The sequence below is a fragment of the Pipra filicauda genome, unplaced genomic scaffold (genome assembly GCF_003945595.2).
Source record: "Pipra filicauda isolate LSUMZ 115617 unplaced genomic scaffold, ASM394559v2 scaffold274_size1021923_pilon, whole genome shotgun sequence".
NCBI lineage: Eukaryota > Metazoa > Chordata > Aves > Passeriformes > Pipridae > Pipra > Pipra filicauda.
Window position 1 is genome coordinate 443517 of NW_024104392.1, and position 18624 is coordinate 462140.

The following is an 18624-nucleotide window of genomic DNA, read 5'->3' on the forward strand; positions in this document are numbered from 1 at the left end:
CTTTGTTATCCTTCTAAGCAACAATAAGAAAACTGGTAAACTTGACTAAGATATCTAGAGGTACATACAGCAGTTGATAAAGCAGACTGTTGGAAACTGACTCACTCAGTCTGACAAAGTATCAAATAACTCAGATGTAGTTGAGATAAAACCACATAACTGAGATTGACCTTCAGGGAGGGTATTATGAACACCTGTAGTATTACATTCTGTGAAAGATCAGCAACTTCTTAGCAATTTTCTGAATCCAAAATTTCCAGTTTTAGGTTATTTTTATATCTTTGAAAAGTTAACATGCTGATTTATTTAGCATTTCTGTTGACGTCTGCAATCAAAGGAAGGTTGGTCTCAACAAGGCTGAAAAATTCAAAAAGAAAAAAGAATTCATTTAATCAAGTTTACTTGATTTCTATTTGGCATCTGGCAGAAATCTTCCCGCTATCAGCAATTATTTTAATGTTTGACTCTGGCTGTGAGACTCACAGGTGGGATTGCTGCGTTCTTCTTGAAGGCAAGGAGGATGTGGAGAACTATGGGCCTGGAAAAATTAAACTGTCCTGAAGAAGACTATGGAGAACGTCCTCATGGAAATAGTTTTCAGGTACAAGATAGAAAAGGTGTCTGGGTTGAACAGGAACAAATCACACCTGACCAACCTGATTGATTTCTGTTATAAAATAACTGCCTTTCTGTTCTGCTTCTGTTGATTACAGATTGTTATTACTCTGTTGGGGTTTTTTGCTGTTGAGTAAATACTGGTATTTCCTTGAAGAAAGTTCTAATACTTATTTTATCAGCAGATTTCATGCTGCTTTTTATTATCAATATTTTTCTCTAAGTTAATTTTTTGGTCCTTAATTAATCCCTCACAAAAGCTTAATTTTTTTTTTTTTTTTGCTATTACCTACTGCCCATAGGTGTTCATTGAATTAAATATCTAGAAAAGGCACTTTTTAAAAATTAACTACTTGAGTGCCCTTGCCTTTGTGTATGAGTTCATGTACACATATATTTAGCTTTGGGTATATGAATATCTCAATCAAACTCTTCTTGTTTTTAAACAAGTGAATATATGGACAATCATGAGTGAGCTCAGTATCCTTTCTTTGCCCCTGAGCTGCAATGCAGGAAATTTCAGTACACAGAGCTCATGAAAAGAGAGAATTCTGCAAGAGTTGATGAAAAAAATAATAATAAATAATTATTTTTCTGTGGCAGAATTTTTATCTCAAATATTTTGCAGAAAGCAAACTCCAAGGTAATCACAGGGTGTCATTTCAATGGTAAAATCTGGCTGGAACCACAAGTATTAAAAAATAGATGGACAAAATAATTTAAAAAATGCAGTGATGAGTCATCTAGAAAAATTCCACTGCTTCTGTGCAGGTGGCTCATAAATACTGTCACTGTCGAGAATTTTGCTCTCCTTCTCTTCAGTTTCTCCTGCTCCACTTATTTTGGTCTGACAGAATTACCTTAGTTTGTTTTAAGAGAAATAGCTCATGACAAAATACTTTCTAAAGTATAATGGCAAAAAATGTGAGGAACTTAAATACTTAAGCACATATTTAGTGAGTCAAAATCAAGCAATTCACAATTACAGTCAAAGCTTCACTGCTGGGAGGTGAACTGGTTTGTTAAAAGACTTACACTTATCTTTTAATGGGTGAGTTCAACAGATAATAAAGATACAAGGTAGTACATGCCAATTCCAAGCTCAGGAAAGCTAAGAAGAGGCTCAGAACAGGCTTGTTTTAAACAAAAAGAGATAAAATTGAAACAAGTATTATAAGAAAGGAAATTATTCTTTTTATATGGGTTTTCTTTCATTAGGTAATGAAATGGGATGTAATAGGAAATATATAGGATGTAATAAATCAGAAAAACAGCATAAGATTTTTCTCAGAACTTTAGAGGTCTGTGTGATACATGGTATTTTATAAGTATTAGGTACTTAATTGTCTGTGTGAGAAATAACTGTTATTTATGGCCATTTTACATTTAAACTAAATTAGGAGCTGTAACCAAAGATCCAAACTCCAGGGTTTATACACTTGTGTCTAGATCCATGTGATATATTTTAACCTATGTACATATTCATTTAAAAGGGGGTTTATCTCCTGCTTGACAACCCTTATTAACACAATTGACCACTCCTGTATCCCCTTTCCATCCATTAGTCAATATATCCACAGCAACCAGCAATAATCCAGCAGCAAAAAGCACACTTAAGTTCTTTAAAATCTCCCACCTGAATTGCTGCAGCCAGGAAAAACAAATGGGCCCAAATATGTGTGGCTACATTTTTTAAATGTGCTCAGCACCTGCAGCTTCATCAAAAGATGCTGGATGTCAGCACTTCACAATTTAGTCCACCAAATTAAAAATATTAACCATGTGCATTCATAAAGAGCACAATAATCTGTGTCAGGGCTGGCACTTTCCCAGGAATCCATCCTCAGTTTGGGATGTTTTTCATGCCATTGTAATCAGTTATTTTTGGGGCTATTTGTCCCATGGATCCAGCTCATGCTGTTGAGGGTACCTTGGCTCTAGAGCCACCAGCAGTCGTGTCAGCAGCTCTGAACTGCTTTGGGATCATCCCCAAACCCAGGAGAGATCAATGACTGTGGGTTTTCAAGACATGGTTTCAAGTGCAGTGTTGCCACCCAGGCCAAACCCCTCACACTTTATCTCTTCCTGACACTTGTTCACATACTGGGGGTTGTCATCCCAAGGAGTGTAGACAGAAAGTGGAAAAAAAAGCAGGGTTGGTGTTTTTCCAAGATCCATCACCTTTTATACGTCTACAGAGGGTAGCTGTGAGCTTGCATTTTTGTGTCTGGTTCTCAGAGGACATTACTTTCTAATAAAGAATAATTAAATTAAAATCTCATAAATATTAGAATACAGTGCTGTAAGAAATGCAGAACTGGAGGATCATGCTGAAAGGCTTTGCAGAACACTCAACTTTTTACTGTTGCTTGATATTATATAAGAAGTTTGTTTCAATGTCATAGACCCGGGATTTTCCTGGAAATAAATCTGAAATGAAATCCTTTCACTTCTCACAGTTATGCAGAAAAACAAGTATATTAAATAAGGAGAATATGTTCTGGGTTGGGGGTTATCTTTTCACTCAGTTTTAAATTGAGCAGTCTGAGCATATTAACAATCTTCCTACTGCTATATGACACCTTAATAATACTATTTAAAAGGTTTGAATTGTTATTTTTGATGCTGGGTCTAGAAACATGGATGTCTACCTCCCTCCCTGCCTCTCTCTGTTTCTCTCTCTGTAAACATATCCCTGGTTTCCCAGCAGGTTCAAACACAGATGGCTGCCTTATTGCGACAGAAGCAAAAATGCTACATTAATGTTTAAAGAGATTAAAAATCCTCTTGGCAGCAGTGGCATATGTTACCAGTTAATTGTAGCACTGGAAGCTTCCCTGCTGTTTTAAAACATGGACTCATTTTCCTTGCTTTCTGCAGAGCAGTACGAAATGTCAAATTTGTTGGTATAAGTTTTGAATCCAGTCTGACAAAAATGAGTCATAAAGACAATGTTGTTGTCCTCTCTAACATAGTTTCTGGATCCAAATAATGTTCTGCTCCGCTGCCAGCTCTGGCAGAAAGCTGGCTCCCTGCTCCAACCCAGCGCTCGTGTGCATACTTTATGATTTCAGCAGAGGGTGTTTGCGTTGGGAAGGCAGTTTTTAGCTCTTCACCTGCATTATTTCCGCTTATTGTCATCTTGGCCAAAGCTGGCTGCTCGTTTAAATTACTTTAAAGATGTAACTCCAGCTTTTTCTGGCACAACCTGCTGTTGGAAACAGGATAGTCAGAGCCACCCTGTGATAGCCTGGGAGTTTGTTTCCCTGGGTTTTGTTGTGCTGAAGCCATTTTTAACCACCGTGGTCAGGTGATTAACACACTGCTGAGGAACATCATTCTTCCCACATCCCTGGTCACAGATTAACCATCCTCAGCACTGCACTGCTGATACTGTGCAGCTACTACATGCTGCTTTTTGACTGGGGAAAGAAATAGGAAAAAAGGCATTGAAAACCTGAAAATTTCTGTCATTCCTTACTTTAAATTCTATTGCTGTGTTTGGAGGTTCTCCAGTTCTTCTTAAAGCAGGGTCACATCAGACATACATCAGGATAAAACAAAGGATTCAGACTTCCTCACTAGCCTTTAAACCTCAAATGCTGTTCCCAGAACACTTTTGCTGGAGAATAAGCTGCTGATAAAATTCACATTGCTGCACTGAGTGGCATCACATCACCCTGGTGTGCATTTTGACTAGAGCTGCACAGGCTTTATTGGGCTTAAGTTTTCTAGAAAGTAATTGCGGTGTAAATACACTTTCATGTTGGAAAGGTAAACAAAACTTAGCCCCACGTATTGCCTGTGATCCTTTTTCCTATTTGCTCTTTGCCATATGTGCACATTAGGTTTTACAGACAAGAAGATGTGATCCCTGCCCCTGAGGGGCTTACAGTCTAGATTAAACATCACATGGAGATGAGACATTCTTGTTGGTATTCTCAGCAGGGAAGGCCAAGCGTAGGGTAGGCATGAACTACCCTGGCTTGTCTGAAAAACACACCTTTTAAATCAAGGCTGGAACATGTCAATAGGAGAGAGATAATAGCTACTTCTCGTTTCTTCAAAGGGCTTCAGACTGCACAGTACATTCCTGATACCCATTTCTAGCCTTGACATCTACATTTTGAAAAATCTGTGCAAACTCGGGTGGTTTTCTCCAGATTCTGCTCAGTCTCATTACTCTTAACTTCATGGTTCCTTCTCCTATTATTTTTTCAATCCTGATTTGATTAGATCATAAGTTCAGAATATAAACAGTGAAAAACATAGCTTAAGATGTCTAATTAAAGAGCAGCTTGTTTGCTAGCACGGCAGAGATTTGAATTCCCCACATACCACACCACGGATTCTTGCCCTGTGTGGCTGATTGTTACAGGACCCATTCAAGGGTTATGGAGTTACCAGAGGAAATTGTCTTTCCTGAGCATAAAAGGTTCTTCACTGAGACAATTTACAATTACATAAATTATATTTGTATGCTAATTGATACAAGCCTTTCAGGATAGACCAGCAGATATTAGCAGGAAATTTTACTTAGTTCTGAAGAGTGGGATACTTTGGGGAATGAAAGCATTTGAGCAAATGTTTGTCACCCACTGTCTCTTGCTAATGAAAAAACTCAATCCAGCAGCAACACCTTCTTGTTGAACTGAAATAGAATATTTATTCTAGATTGCAAAACAGATCATAACTCTGAGCTATTTACAGTAGAGCAGACACACAAGAAACAGCAATATTGACTACTTACGAGGCATGAATAATAAGTAAAATCTTCAGCTAGGACATTAATATTCTGGAGCACTCTATTAAGTCTTGTTTACACCTTCCAGTCGACATTAGAATGCACAAATTGTACATCATTGATCCAGTGGCTGCAGCCAAAAGTATTGTTGTAAAAATTATTTTAGATAACAGATACATTTTTTCTTGGCTCAGGCTGTAAAATACTTATTTCAACATTCAGTGCCTATCAAAACATCCACTTTCATAAAGCATCACATGAAGTATCAATTCTAGGGATTAGTGTTAAGAATTCTAGCCTTTCCAAAAATTAGAGTAATAGTTTATAAATCAGTAATCTGGAAGGAAAGCAAACTTCTTTTTTCCAGACATTCAAAGTCTGAAGCATATGACCAAAATATTATTTCAGGATGGATAAATCTCAAATTCCTTTTCTACAGGCAGATTGAAGATGGAAATTGTCTTCTGTTTTGAGGGTACTTGGGATTTAGCAGAATTTTTGCTTCTCTACTTACAGATATTCTTTGTCAAAATGCTGAAAACACACACAGACAATTTTACATAGGCAACTGGAAAACATTCTGTAATTTTCTGTGGTACAGTGATAGACATACAACTTAAACTGGTTAAATTAGTATTACTGGTGTCCTATTATTTGTTCACAGTTTTATTGGAGCAACAAGATGAATGTAGATGCAGCAGCAGTACTAATTCCTTGGGATTTACAGATGCCCTAATTATTTTTGTACATTTTTTTTCTGCAAATGAAGTTTGCAGTTGAAGAAGAGAGTGTTTTTAACCTTTTTTTTCTCCTATTTGTGAACTTGTGATTGTAGCATAAAACACTAAAAAATGAGTCATTAGCTTTGAAGCTATAGTGAATCTGCTAAATACATAAACAAGCATATTTAGTTACTTTGCATTATTCATGTGACTGGAAAAAGATTTTCTCTGGGCAGACAATTACTGTGTATTAACATCTTGCCTTAGGGCAGTTGAAATGGTTTTTAATGAGGTGTTACCAATCCTGAATATCTTTCACTTGCCACTTGACCCAACAATTTATTTTTTTGCTGGGACGTCTTGACATGAAATACTTCACTTTATTGAAGGGATTTTGTTAATCACATGCTATACTTAAACAGAATTTTTATTGGCTTAAAATGTATTTATTAAATTAATTTCTATTATTTTAAATAGTGACAACTAGTAGATTGAAATTAATCAGAATTGTCTGAGTATTCAGATCCAGAGCCTAAGAATCACATTGCTGAATTAGTATTCGGGTCATGAAAACAACTAATGAGGCTTCAGACCTATAAAAGTCCACTCAAACAAACATCTGCCAGTGTTTTAGAGAATATTCTGGCCCTGGCATCTGCTATGACCTGAAGGGCAGAGCAATATGAACTTAACTAAGACAGTATTTCAGATAACTTGAGATCTGGAGACCATAGCAATAAAGAGAAAATAAATGGCTCTTCCACCAGCATGAAGACACAAATATCTGCTGCTCAGTCACACAGCAGCAGGTGGAGTAGGAACAGCATTTCCAAAGTTATTTTCTTCCAATAATATGGCTCAGGTGCTTGCACTGTGCCAGCGGGACTGAGTCAGCTCTTCCCTGCTCTCACCTCCACTGTTTGCTCCATCACACAGAGTGACACTCACAGTAAAACCAGATTGGATCCTGAAGGATATAGAAACTTTTCTCAGGCTATTCTTACCTTAGACACAGTGCAGTCATCTTTAGATCCTTCCTTGCTGCCACACTGGTATTCCCATAGCACAGACACTTCCATGGCACTGCCTGGATGCCATCAGCAACTGTGATAGTGCAGGGCTGCAGTAATTAGAAGCCTTTTTGTGGTCTTTTACAAGGCCACAATATGGCTGAGTTTGGCCCAGAATCACTTGTCAGGAAAGGGGAAACAGACATAACATAAATTAATTTATAAAGAAATTACAGCAATCAAGACGAAGAGGTTGACCACTGCTTCGTTTCTTGCTGGAGCATATGGTGCACAAATATAATTCATCTTAGTGATTGGGAGGGGATACAGGGAAAGAGGGAATCTCCTTGGCACATACACCAGTACAATGCCAGTTACTCTGCTGGAGTCTCTCTCTCCCTGTATATGTAATCTATGTTGAATTAATTTGTAGTTGGCTGCATTTCAAACACATCAAGTTCGTTTTCATGTATGTTGATGGGATTTTCTTTTGGATCAGTTTCTTATGATAATTAGGCCTCCATTTATGCTACATTGTAACGAGGTTTAGCAACTCTGCGTGTGCAAACCTGGTGGGAAATGGGCTGGATGTGCACAATTTCAGCTTCTGCCATTGCATGGTTTCGATACACTACAGATTCTCCTGTTTCCCAACTCATGGACAGTCTTGTGCAGGCCAACCTTTTCTAATTTTTCAAATGAGAGGTTTTATTTGTTGAGGAATATAAAGCCCAGTGGATTAACTTGCATTTGAAAGGAATGAGGAGTGGTTTTAGCTGGGAGACTTATTGGTTCTTCAGGTCTTCAATGATGAAGTTAAAAAGATGATGTTAAATGGTTTCCAGTCAGGCCTCTGCTGAGAGGGGAAGCACCAGATATTTAAAGATTTCCTACTCAAATATGGAACAGAGAGTAATGCTGGCAAATCTTAAATATCTTTCTTTTTAGCAGAACAGAGACATGAGGTTTTTTAATTTAAAGGAACTTCCACATGGTCTGTTGTGCTCATCTGTTCAATACCTGAAAAACTTCTGATATTTAAAAGCATTAATCACTTCTATTTTGGGTTACTTTATTAGGAGCCAAAGGATACTTCATGCACTTGAAAATCAAGACACCTATTTGTATGTCTAAACACAGAGTAGGACCCTTTTTTCAAGGGGCTGTTTTTTATAAACTTCTCTTTCAGTGCCCCTGTGGAAGGAGTATTGGACAATAAACCACATTGGGGGAACGCCTGTAGCTTTAGGTGAACATATAAGAAAACAGAGGTGAATTCCTGTTAATTCTAAGGCAGTTAATGATAATTCCTTCTAAAAAGTCACTGTACAGCAATACAGAGAGCTCCTCTTAATCCTCCCCGCCACCAAGTGGTCCTGGCTGTCCATGAGAACAGACAAGCTGTTTTCCCTTCACAACAAGGTGGAATTATTACTAAAAGAACTTTTTGGGGGGTGAGGAGTATTGGATATGCCTCAAGCTTTCTGATATGCCTGAGGCATAAATATAAGCTCAGTCCAAAAATCTGAGGAAAAAAATGGATATTTAAGCTTTTCCTATCAGAAGGATAGGATGATGCCGGGGTGAGCATGACCTCTGTGGGGCAGAGAGAATTCCTATTTCTCCGTGCAAGGAGAGCCCTGGCAGTTCAACCACACTCAGGATATCAGCACATACACAGGATTTTGTTGGCACAAAGTCCTGCTTTGTCCACGATCCAAGTGCAGCAGAGCAACGTGAGCATGGCCAGTACGAGCCCAACCTCGGTGGTAACCCTGGGCCCAGGCTCATGGGCCCTGGCTTTTAAACTCGGTGTTAAGTCATCTCAGCATTGTACTAAGGATGTTCAGCTGGGTTTTAGTCCCCCAGCTAAGCAGGGGCAGAGCCAGCCTGTTTCTGCCTGTGGAACACCTCCTGCTCACCCTCTCTGTAATGCAACAACCTCAGCTGAGTTTGGCACTTAAAAGCTTTTTCCTGCAGGAGCCTGAGGCAGTAGCTGTAATTGCCAGTTCATAAGTAGCTTCTTCAAAACAAAACCTTTTTTATTCTTTCTCCCACACAGTACAACTGTTAATGGTGCAGAAGCTAAGAGCAATTGCCCATTTTTGCCCTTACAACTACCTTTATTTTCCTTTATAACAGCAAAACCTTGTAAGCACAAGTCTCTCTCAAGCTACTATCTTCCATTTCCTTTTGAACACAAGAATCTTTATCTCTCTAAATATATTTGCATAGCAAAAATACTCCTATTGCTTACTGAAATACCTTAAAATATTTAGTATTTTCCTACTATGCTGTGGTGGAAAAAGAAAATAAATCTAGGAGACATGGGTTAGACTGTTCCCATTTCTCAAAAGAAGTCTGCAATAAATATTCATCTTAACCTGAGGCATTGTTGTTAATATTCAAACTTGGTCTTTTCAGCTTTATATTTTAAAGAAGTGCTCTGGAAGTTTAAGAATGGACCCTCCTTCTAAACAAATCCACACAGAGATGTATTTTTATGTGTATAATTATCAGTAAGAGAATTATGAACTTCATGTTCCAAACCCTTTGTTCATTCAGCCATTTTGGTGTGAAGTTATTTATTGTGTTGGAACATGCATAAAACTCTTCTCATTTAAGTGAAATAAACTGTGTAGTACCAGATACAGAATTTCTCAAGGTATTTGCAAGATGTTTTCCCAAGTGAGTCCTGAGGAAAAAAAAATTATATCAGCATTACCTGTTACATAATCTGTAAGGGGGAAATTATGCCTCATACTCTGTTAAGGTTGCAATGATTATGAAACAGAAGGAGAACTGAACCTTAGCTTCCCCAATAAATAGAAAAAAATCCATACACAAGAGATTTTTTTAATTTGAGATAAGGCTTGTCTGCTTTACCACAGTGAAAATTGTAGGGTACACAAAGAACAAGCACTGGATAAATAAGAATCACTGGCCTTTATTGGGACATTTTAGGAGGTTGGGTGACCAGTGCAGTAGAAACATTAGTTAGCTCTGGGAACCCATCCAACTTGAGACTGTGGTAAAATGCAAAGATAACTGAAATCCCAGCATTTCCTCAATTTAACCTTTTAGGAAATCAGAGCCTCAATATATAATTGAATATATCATTTCTCGGGGAAACAAAAAAGCATCCTTGCCTATTACATTCAGTTCTTCAGCCCTGTGGTTCTTGCAGTGTTTTAACTAAATCAATGTGAAATGGAGAGAGTTTTGCAGTATTTAGTTGAATGAAGTAATTTTTAGAGCATGCAAAAAAAAAAAAATCACTCACAAAGGGGTAAGATTCATAATGTGAACTTTCTCAACAGAACTTGCTGCATAGTCACATGTGGTCAAGAATCTACAGAAGAGAAATGTGTAAAACAATTTGCAACCATGTATTGCACCAGAATCCAAAGGAAAAAAATCAGAGCAAGTGGGCATGCATATGTGAGCCTTATCATAAATAAATAAAGCATGTACTTACATCATTTTAGTGTGCTTAATTGTTTTGCTAAACTAACACACTAATGACTATTGTCTTTTTACAGAGAAAACACCGAGCATGAAGCAAGACTTCAAAGAAGAAACTGAAAACACTGCTCTTGGCTGTGGGATTTCAAGGGACCTTAGAGCTGGGTGTGACGTTCTGTACAACTAAACCTCTTGAAAGTGTCTTATTCATTGCTTGTCTGCCATCTAATCCAATAATCTCTTAAAGCACCCAACAAAGCACCAATTCTTTGCTGTAAGCACACGTGTGTAGCTGAATGATGCACGTTCTGTGCCCTGTTCATGATCTACCCCATCCACTGCTGCTCTTACACATCACCCTCATTGTCTGTTTTAATGATGCAGCCCCAAAGGGACAGTGTTGTTCCATGCCTGCCTTTAGGAGCATCACTGCACAGATGAAGAGATGATGTGATATGAACACAGGAGCCATGCAGTAGTCCAACATATTTTCCTCTAAATAACTGTAGCTACCGATGTGTCCTTGGTTTTCCCCACAAGGACAATGATCCCTGGCATGGCACCATAGCAGTGACAGGGATTGGTCTCAACTGACATGTTTTTTGCCAAATTTTTATAGGACTCTTGATTCTTCTCCTAAAAAAAACTCCAAAAACAAAAACAGCAACAACAAAAAACCCAAACAAACAAAAACACACAGAGGCAAAAAACCTAAACCAAACCAAACAAACAAAAAAAAACCCAAAACACAAAAAAAAAAACCAAACCCAAAACTGTTCCAGGATCCCTCACAAGGGGACACAAGGATAAGGATCTGAGGAAAAGCCAGAGCAGTGTTCACAGTTACCTGTTCTCCCTCTACACCCACTCAGGGAAGAAGAGAGAAGCCCAGTTGCCTGAGGACATAAGGGGGACCTGCAGTGTCAACTAAAATCATAGAATTATATTGATGTTTAAGTCAGAAAAGACCCCCAAGATCATCTGGTCTAACAGCTCCCCCATGTTCACCACTAAACCATGTCCCCAAATGCCACATTCACACCTTTTTTGAGCCATTCCAGCAGATGGGATCAGGTTGTGACCCATTTAAGGGTCTGCTTGCTTTATTCTTTCAACAATAATTTGATGCATATTTGAATAACATTCCTAAAAGTACTTGTGAGTGGTCCATGATGGCAAGTTTTCTAACTGCCAGTTCTAATTTAACCCCCCCCTAATAAAAGACCAGGGCAAAAAGCTTTTTTCAATAATTATAAACTTCATTGCAGGTGGGACTGTACCTATAGAGCTGATTAATTGCAGAATCTGGTCTGTAGACATTACTAAGGAAAAGAAGATGAGATCAATATATATAGTATGTACTACATATATAAAACTCCTTGCAATAGAGTATATTGCAGGCTACTGAAAACTGATTAAAAACAGTTTGCCTATATTTACTTTGGCTGCCTTGTAAAGAGATTTTAATTTCATAATCACATATAGTTTACCATTTTTTTTCCCCAGCTGCAGTGGATGAAAACACAAAGGAACAGAATTAAAGTTTGGACAAATTTAAATGCAGCATGCCTTACATTTTCAGTGTTTCTCTTGGCAACCTAAATATTATCTTAACTTGTGGTGTGATTATATATTGGCTCACATAGGGGAACTGCAGAACTCTGCCTGCTGAGCATCATTAAGCACTTTGGTGCTCGGTGGGAGTTTGTTCATTAGGAAGAGTGTGTTATGAATTTTACTGTGTGTGCATCTTTGTCTTTGAGAGAGAGGGAGGGAGAGCGAGGCAATGAGAGGAAAATATAAGATAAATCATTAAAACATACAAAATAACTAAATATAAATGCTTCTATTTAAAAGAAACAGCAGAGTATTGCACAGAAGAAAATAATCATCCACACAAGGGCTGTGGAAAGAAGTCTCCTGAAACCTGTTGCTTCTCCTGTTTGGAAACTTGGATTATTTCTTCAGATTTTTATCTGGTTGGCAGAGATCCAGCAGTCTGCCACATTCTGCCTTTTGGTTTATCATTTCCTTTTAGGTATTAGTGCCTTTTTTTTTTTTAATCTTGGGACATATAAAAGTAAAATTGTTTAATATAATTTATTTTAATAAGTTACCCATACTTAGAAATTAATTCTACTAGCAAGAAAGAGAAAACAAACTGTAAAGATGTAAAATCACATGACTTTTTACCAATTTTATAAACTGAAATTAAAATTTTTCACAGCTGAGAATAACCTATAGACGATTATTCCTTAAGTTATTTTACATGTCAGTGACTAGGTATCAAAGAATATGTGCTCAGGGAGTGAGATGCTGGAGTTTGTGAAAAAGTTTGTGTGTTTTTTTAAGGTCTGCAAAATGCATTTGATTTTTCACCGGAGCATCAAAAAAATGAATCGCTGGCCTACTTTTGTATTCACATGGGCCTTGTTCTAATGCTTTGTGATTCTGTTGGCTTCTCCTGTAGCTGTTTATTTATATCCACATGGATGTGGAGGAAAATCAGACTCACTGTTTTGCAAATGGCTTTTCAATGCCAGTGCAGTGTTATACCCACTTGGCATTGTGAAATTCAGGGAAATTAATAAGATTTTCAAACATAGTTATTTTAGCATAATATGACTTTATATATAACATTTTTACCTTTCTATGTCCATTAAAAACAAAGAAACAGTTACTGAAAGAGGAGAGAAATGTGGAAAATGGATAATAACTGTTCCTTTAAATTATGTCTCCAAATATTTTTCCTCTATGAAAGTAGCAAGAGCTTAAGCAACTCCTGCTGTCTTGTTGTTCGACATCCACTACTGCCCATCTGCCTATTGATTGGTAGGAAACTCCAAATGGGAATTTCATCTCATTAATCATGTCACATCACAGGGATTAGGACAAAAAAAATCCTTTATGCTTCACAGCAGCCATCTAATGCCCAGTAAGACAAGTGAACGAATATGATATGGATAGAATATCTTCCCACTAATTAAAGGTCATCTGCTAAAAACTGAGTCAGGCTGGCTCAGAACGTGCCTGGTCTCAGCCTGCACACACTCCAGCTCTGCAAAATGAAAGGGACAGTAAATATGTATTTATAATTCAAATGCAAACGTGGCTCGAGAATAAAACCCATCCATTACAGAGCACTGCAGTGACAATACTTGCTGTAGTGGTTCTCCCCGAGTAGCTCCTTGCAAAGCCCAATTCCATGGATTCCCCCCTGTTCCCCCCTCCCACCATCATTAATATCCCTCCACGTGGCGTTTCCCCACCAACACGCTCTGTAATCCTCTTACACCACCACCAAAATTGTTGCTGTTCTACTCATAACCCACATAATCTGCATTATAAGGTGCTGGGATTTTTCTAAGCCTGTTTGGTACTGTAACAAGCAAGAAAAAGCAATTAAAATTGCTGAGATGTGCCTGAGCAGGTGAGGTGAGGCTTCCTTCCAGTCAGGGCACTATGGCAGATGAGAGGGACAGACACAGCCTTGGAAGGAAGCCAACTTATTAATGGAATTTGACCATGCAAAACTTGTTGAAATCCCTCTAGAACATCAAATGCCACATTATAATATCTTTACTGAGGTCCCTGCCATTCCCAGGAAATCTTTAATTCCCTTTTAAGAGTATGATTTATTTTTTTCAGTCATGCTTCCCAAAGCAAGGTTTGTGGGGCGTATTTTGGTTTGTATTTGTGTTTTGCTTTGTCTCTCACCCATTAAAAGCAGGTAGGTGGGATCTGCTTTTTTTTTTGTTGGAAAGAAACCTTCAGGAAGCTGAGGCTTACTTTGACAGAACTAAACAATTAATTATTTTTTTGCTTTTGAGTTAATAAAAAATTCTAAAGTCATAGATATCCTTGAAAACATTGCCTATGGTATTGTATTTAAAATCTTACAGATAATTTTAGTCATGCTAATGACTTGAAATGAAGGTTAGATGATAACACAGATACATTTTAATTAAGAGACTTGTTAATGTGATAAGGTAACATAAGTAGTCTCTTTCAAAAACCAGCAGAATAATGCTGCACACTGCCAGTGTAAAGACTGATAAGAGGTAGATCTTTTTATCATTTAGTATTTCCATATTGAAAGTTTATGGGCCTGCAATTATTTCACACCATTTTTTCTAATATTCCAACAAATGATTCAATCTCTGAAAGCGTTTTCCAGGAGAGAAATTGCTCATCAATGTTTACAGCCATTAGTTTTAGAACATAAACAGAAAGATTTGAGTTTTTCCATTGACCTCCATGCTTAGAGAAAGTTCATGCTGAAGCCTAATGAGAAATAAAAACATCTGTATTTTTGATATTTCAAAATCTCTAGGTAGGAGACATAGGAATAAAACAAATATTTGACTAGTAGCTGTATTCCTCTGCTGAGTAGACTTAAATATGCTTCGCTTCCTTTTTTTTTCCCCACCCCTCAGACTTGCCTCTTGTCCTGGTCTTTAACAAATCCTCTCAGCAGTCTGGGTTTTCTTTCAGCTGAGCAGTTGCAAGCCCTCACCTGGTACCAGAACTCCTATATTTTAATCAAACAAGCTCCACCCTCTCCTCTTTCTCTGACTGCAGCTCAGTTTACCCCTTGAATTTCTGCTCCCCCTTTCCATTCACAGCTGTTCTTTATTTAATCCTGGTTCTCCTCCCCTTCAGGCCACATTTACCAGATTACTTAATCAAGGGTTTGGTGACCCTTCCTGTTATTGTGCTTTTCACCCCTCTGCATTTGTAGCAGATCAGGCGCCCTCTCTATTCAGAATCCATGGCCATTAGTAACAGGGTCAGTGATTCCAAAGGAGATCCAGGCTCCCTGTGCATTGCTCCTAAAGCTGCACCCACACTAGCCTGGAGCAGCTATAGGAGAAGGATTACACAGGGGATTGGTCATAAATGTCAGCTTTTCAGAGGTTTTCTGAGGATGAATACGGATGTGCAGGGAAAACAGTAATTAAAAAAAATCATATAATTTATTTTTTAAGCTCTTTAGGTCTACATACAGGTGTACAGCTTCATGTTAAATGTCCACAGTGGCTCAGAACGAGCTGATATGTCAGTCCAGCATAACAGAGAATTATTTAGGCTGTTTCCAGTACATTATTAGAACGTCCTGGTAGGGCTGGGTGATGTGATTGGAGAACAGAGATGTGACAGGGCCCATCCCCTGCCACTCACCTGCTGGTGTGGGCACTCTTTCTTCTCCTCACAGCTGAGCCCAACAGGTTCCTAACACAGAAGGTCTTTGCAATGTTCTGTGTGATGCAGGCACATATCCTTGCAGGCTTTGAATTTTGATCTTATAGAGCTGTCAATATTATTTACTTCTTGTGTAGTGACAGGCAATCACCTCAAACCTGACAAATATTGAGTAATCTACTCAACCTTTTGCCATCCAGAGGGGAGCTGACAAATCTCTCCTCTTGGCTATCTTGTTTGTAACAACTTTTGCGAGCAAAGAACAGCACTTTTTCTTCAGGCAGCAGAAATCTTCAGCCCAAACTTCCTATGACATTCAGCAAGCAAGTCACCCGTGTGCAGGAGCCCTTACAGTTGCAAGTGCCATAATTCCCATTTTTCTCCTCAAACAATTATTTTACTTTCGTCCTACAGTGAGAGAACAGCCATAAAATAGGCTTCACGCTTGAACATTAGAATTTGATCCAGCATTCAGCAAAAGAGATTTGAATGAATTGTGAGGCATTTCTGTTACCTGGTGCCAAAACCACCGGCTTTGATGTTAAGATAAAAACATCCTGAATCTGCCCAGCAGGATAAGGAAAACAAATTTCATGTGTTGCTTACACTCTCATTTACTCCTTGCCAAAAAGACAGTGTGTTAGAAGCTATTAAACTATTTACCTTTCTAACTTAGGGACTGCACTTGGTGTTTATAACCTTTATATCCTGTTCCTGGTTACAGGGATGCTATGGTTCATTTTTGTATATTCATTTTTCCATGTTCACTCTGTTTTCATAAAGGAAAAAAAAACTTGTGGGTTCAAGCATTTGTTTTTCCTGATTCCTCTTAAATGTGTGCATTTGTCTGTGATCAGACTTCTACTACCTAATGTGTATTTGCTAGTTTTTTTCACATTAACACATAATTTTGCTTCTATTTTAAATAAGAACAGTCCTCTCCTATTTAAGTTATAAGAGAATCCAAAGAAGAGAGCTGCTTGTGAGGCAGGAACAACCTCTGTGGTTCGTAGCACATATTGATTTCTAGCATTCCATGGTAAGCAAAAGTTTAACAACCATAATTTTATGAAAATGACAATTGAACAGCACATCTGGTGAGAATTCATTTATGCTTTTTACATTTTTAACAACCTGGCTATTTTTACTCTTCTCACCCTCTCAAAGGGAGTACAATGTAATGAAGCATGGAGCTGGAACTAGGCCACACCTCAGCTGGAAAATGTCAAATTCTATTATGCCATCCTCAAAAGCATAAAACATAGTTGCACAGTTTTAAAGGTATAAATGAGGGAGGGAACAACATAAAACATTTATCTGAATTCATGCAATGTATTTATAGTACAGAATGGTAGAGTTATTATTTATGTAATGCAGAAATATACCAAATATTTAAAAGTTGAAATCTATGATACATAGATTATCTATTCTGAGAAATCCCTTTGAGCACTGAACTTTCTTGCATTTAATTTTTTCTGGTTGCCAGCTAACAAACTAACCTCCTTAATGTCAGAAACTATTAGTTCCTTTGTCCCCTAAACCCCTCATTTCATATATTAAATTAGTTTAATTGTCTTGAGTTTAAGGACATACTTGTTTAGTATAATATCCAGGAGCCCACATTTCATTTTTGTTAATATTAAATTGTACCTTTCATGCACTGTTTCCTACATTTCATTGGTTAAATTATACATGGGGAAGAAGTTCTGTCTCTTTGGCAGCAGCAATACCACAGTTCATAACTATTCAAATAAATAAATAGCATTTACTAAGCACTTACGAGGAGGAAGGAAGATGGTTAAACTCACTTGCTCACTCTCACTCTTCCTGTTTTCTTCAATACTCCTGGTGAAAGCAGTGCCAACTGGTTCCTCAAATTTGGCTCAGATAACCTTGGATGGGATGGGGCAAGAAGACAATAAATATATATATATACATTTAAACTATTTGAACTTTTCATTTTCTTTGCTTAGAAGCCCATGTAGTTTTTCACTACATTTTAGAGAAAGATCTTGGTCCAAATAATGTTGATTGATGCTATTTCACTTCATTTTGTATCATATGTTACCAGCTTATATCCACACAATGGTCTTGTGCAGTAGATGGTTCAGTGTTGGACATTTGAAATCTTTGTCTACCATTCTGTTCTGATTTAATCTCCTTGGTTTTAAATAGTCTGTCTGAAGTCACTGCAGAAAGGATCAAGAGGGGAGCACTCAGCTCATATTGAAGGAGGTTAACAATCTATTCTTCTTGAGTTATTCTTAAGAGGATTTAACCTATTCTTAAAATTTTAAGAAGCTGTTATTAGGCTGAAGGATGGCAAGGAGTAGTTTAAGATTAAAAGTTGAAGCCAAACAGTGTAAGAATATTATTATTCGTCGTGTACAATATCAGCAATAATTTCTTTTCCTTCCTGACCACTTCAAGCACACAAGCACATATCCACTTCAGTCTGGGCAACACAGCCCTGCGTGGCAATCACTGTGGAAACCAGGGACTGAATCAAAGTAGCTTTAAAAAAGTGCTGAGGAATTTGAAGGGAAAAAAAAAGAAAAATGGAAGTCAGTGCACGACAAAGCTGACAGGGGGTGCTGCTCCCTGGTGCTGAGCAGGCTCCTGGCATCAGTGACTGTGCCTCAGGACACAGGAGAGCAAAGGGCAGCCCTGCACAAATAACCAGTGCTCTGAGCAGCCAGCAAAGGGTTAATGTTTAGTGTCTTTGCTCAGCCCTGGGTAGACATGCTCCCGCTAATTTTCAGCTCTCCTCTCTAACACTTAGCTTAGAACTCAGCAGAACTGGGTTTTTTAGTGTTTGAGTAGACATTTGGCAACTTGTGAAGTGTCAGATGAGCACTGGTGAATT

General features: G+C 38.0%; 1 long non-coding RNA gene across 3 annotated transcripts in view; it reads left to right on the plus strand.

Annotated features, from left to right (window-relative positions):
• The window catches only part of LOC113996436, a 135754-nt gene that overhangs the window by 106802 nt on the left and 10328 nt on the right, over positions 1–18624 (plus strand). The window contains exon 1 of one of the 3 annotated variants that reach the window (XR_005564006.1): positions 10550–10721. The exons of 1 other annotated variant lie outside the window; for it this stretch is intronic. This is a non-coding gene — a long non-coding RNA (uncharacterized LOC113996436). Of the gene's footprint in view, positions 1–10549; positions 10722–11281; positions 16798–18624 lie in introns of those variants that run through there. One more of the 3 variants, XR_005564005.1, reaches the window with a different exon arrangement.